This window comes from Morus notabilis, unplaced genomic scaffold, assembly GCF_000414095.1.
Source record: "Morus notabilis unplaced genomic scaffold, ASM41409v2 Scaffold3430, whole genome shotgun sequence".
NCBI classification, from domain to species: Eukaryota; Viridiplantae; Streptophyta; class Magnoliopsida; order Rosales; family Moraceae; genus Morus; species Morus notabilis.
In genome coordinates, this window is record NW_010364504.1 from 29314 (window position 1) to 33176 (window position 3863).

Genomic DNA, 3863 nt, shown 5'->3' on the forward strand with positions numbered 1-3863 from the left:
AGTGGCCTCTCCACCTGTCACTTGGAACTCAACAGTATTAAGTCTTGTAGCCGTTAGAAATCCTGCTTTGTTGTGCCTCTCACGAAGAGTTTTTTCCACACTTGGCGTTAATAATGTTTTAGTTTTAGAAGCTTCGACCCGCCTGTTATTAAACCACTCTAACATCTTCGCTTGTATAAAATTAAAGAGGGCAATGACAGGGTAATCTTGAACATCTTTGAGCATTGTATTAACTGACTCAGACATGTTTGTGGTCATAATATTATATCAATTTCCTTTAAAACAAGCACGAGACCAAAATGAACTTGCTCCTATAGGTATCTAGCAATACTGGGATATCTTGCAGACAACTCATCAAACAAGACAAAAAACTCGTCAATGCAGTAGGCCTCAGCGGTTTTAAAGAACAATGGCAGAACACCGCTACATCTGAAATTACTCTTGATGTTTTGAGACACATGCCATGTGCAACAACCGTAATGTGTTAATGTATAAACTGTAGACAATGCATTACTTATACTTTGATTCCTATCAGAAATAAAAACTAATTCCTCAGAATTAGTGATAATTTCCTTCAAGTTTGAGAAGAACCATGTCCAGGATGCATCATTCTCTGAGTCTACAATAGCCCATGCGATGGGATAACAATGACGTTCACTATCCTGTCCAGTGGCAACTAATAACGTACCTCTGAATTTTTCCTTCAACCACGTTCCATCAACACTGATAACTTTCCTCATGCAACCAAAACCTCGTATACAAGGTCCATATGCTAGGAAAAGATAGATAAAACGGTTATGTTCATAAAAATGAATATTGGTGATGCCGTCGTGATTAGTAAGAGACACCATATCAAAGTATGATGGGAGCTTAGTGAAGCTTTCTTCGGCCGTACCTCTTACGAGTTAAAGTGCATGCTCACGAGCCTTCCATCCTTTGTAATAACTAAAGTCCGTCCCGAATTCGTCACGGGTATATTTCTGAATTGATTTGGGAACCGGACCCTGTTTGACGCCTATAAATTGGTTTTTCATGCAACTTACAATAACGGAGTACGTTGCTTGCCTGTGCTTTGCTGAACACTTTTCTAACGAGCAAGAGTGAACACCATTATACTTACGGATTACAAACATGTTCGATAGTCTCAGTTTGTAGGCTCGGATACGCCACACACATTTCAGATCCACACACTCTACTACAAGCACGTCTTTATTTGATTTTGTTGTTCGAAACTCAAACTTCCCCTTCAAAGCTATTAAATGCAGCTTTTCCTTCAAATCATTCTTACTTGTAAAGTACTGACCAACTTATAAACTAGATCCGTCACTAAAGGTAGATCTATGAGATGATCCAAACTCAGTCTTGTCGATACAAACTAAAGGACCAGCAACTTCTACTTCATCTAAAATGGTAAGTGGTTGTGGCTCTAGCTGTGACTGTGACTCTGGTTGTGGTTGTGGTTGTGATTGTGATGGAATATCATTACAAGTCAAAAACTCATCTGTAGCTACATTACCCATAAAATCACGATAAAAAAAATCATCATTCAAACGATTTCTCCTAATTTTGACTCCATCAATATGTTCTTCTGGATTCATAAACTTCCCATCCACTATCACGTGTAGCGGTACCTCGTGGGCTATATCCCTGAAGAATAACAAATCATCATTGTCTTTTATTACAACGGACAACGATTTCTGTTTCAAATTCGGTACCCACGATAGCTGCAAAGAATGTTTTTGTCCATCAATTCTACATTTTCTACAAATCTTATCAACGAAGGTTTCGAGAGTATCCTTCTCATCCATATATATGCCAATTAAATTACAATCTGTATGCCACACCTAACAACTTTCAGTCTCATCCCATTTTCCTCCAATGTCAAAAAAAATCCTCCACTGAGCCATTATTTAGATTTTAAAACTGCAAAAATTTAATCAAGATAATAATATGTCATTAAACCAAACTAAATATCCCACGAATAGACTAAGAACATACCATATAATGAGAACAGACCATGAACAGACCATATAATAAGAACAACCCAAGAACAAACCAATAACAGACTAAGAACCGATTGTGCAATAAGAACAGACTAAAAACTGACCGTGTAATAAGAACAGACCATGAACAGACCATGAACAGACTAAGAACCGACCGTACAATAAGAACAGACTACGAACCGACCATGTTATAAGAACAGACCAAGAACAGACCACGAACCGACCATGTTATAAGAACAGACCAATAACAGACCAAGAACAGACTACGAACCGACCATGTTATAAGAAGAGACCAAGAACAGATCACGAACAGACCAAGTATAAGAACAGACCAAGAACAGACCACGAACCGACCATGAACAAACCTTCTTTTTTCTAAACCCAGCAGATCTTCATCATATCAGACAATGTAAACTAGTCTTTTAACATGTAAAATTAATATTTTAATAGATTTTTAACATTTTTAACATTTTTAACTACATTCTCATCTTAAAAACATATGAACAAGAATGAAAAACACCATGAGAGATATAGAAAATGAAAGACTTACTTAGTAGCTCTTCTTCAAACTTCGTTTTGGACGAGAAAAAAACGTTGAATGGGCAAGATAATAATGTTAATGAGGTTATGCGATGATGATGACTTGAGAAGAAGAGAGGAGAAATTGAAGGCGGCTGGGAGAAGAAAATGGCGCGAAATGGAAGAGGAGGAGGAGAAAGAAAACTCTAAAAGCATAATTGATGACGTGGAATGCTGATGTGGAAGTTGGGTTATTTACCCAATTTATTTTTTTTGTGGTTTATTTACTTAAAAATACATTTTACTTAGTCTATTTATACAAAGTGCCTTTTTTTTCCTTCTATAAGCCTTTTATGGAGGTTTTGAATGCTTAAATGCCTTTTATGGAGGTTTTAAATGCTTAAATACTAGTTTATTAATATGCACTTAAACTCAAAAAAGTTTGAACTCAAGTTATAACTTTATTTAAGTTTATATTCTTTTATAAAATTTGAGTTTGAATTTGAGTTTTAACTTAAATTTTAACTTTAGTTTCGGGTTAAAATCTAAGTTCAAGTTTTCCTTTCAACTCAAGTTAATGAACATTATTTTTTCTATTACTATAACTTTTTCATTTTAATTCCGATTAAGATGATTCTTTTTTTATGCATTCACAACAAAGAGACGAATAAAACTCCACCTATATATCCTATTAAAATTTTTCATCATTATTGAGTTTTTATTAAAATACTATCTAAATACAAACTCAAGTTTTGACCCACCTAGACACAAACTCAAAAAGATTCTTATCTCAAACCATAACTCAAATGTACATAACCAAATACAAATTCAAGTTACAACTTCAACTCAACTTATAACTCAAATTCAACTCAAGATCTACACTCAAGTCACCATAACTCAAAAATGCAACTGAACAAGCCCTAAATAGCTTGAAATAAAACATGTCGTTTTCTCTTTCTCAGAATAAAAAACCGTCGTTAACACATAAACGACAACAAGACATTATAGAAACGACTAAAAATTCAGGATGTAACGCATGTCGTTTATAACAAATACTTTATAGAAACGAAACAAAGTAGAAAATGTATGACATGTCATGTTTTTTCTTTTCTCTCTTTTTTTTTTTTTTTTTTTTTTTTTTGGCTTTTTTTACGGCATTTTGCACTCATGTTGAGCATATGTTAAAGCGTAGGAAGGATGCTAAGAGCATTCTATTGTTTAATTATTTTCTAGCACAAATTGATATGTACTTTCTTATATGTATAATTTTTTATATAATAAAAGGATGAAAAACTTATGTGATAAAGTATAAAAGAAATATTCTACCAATCAACTAAAAGA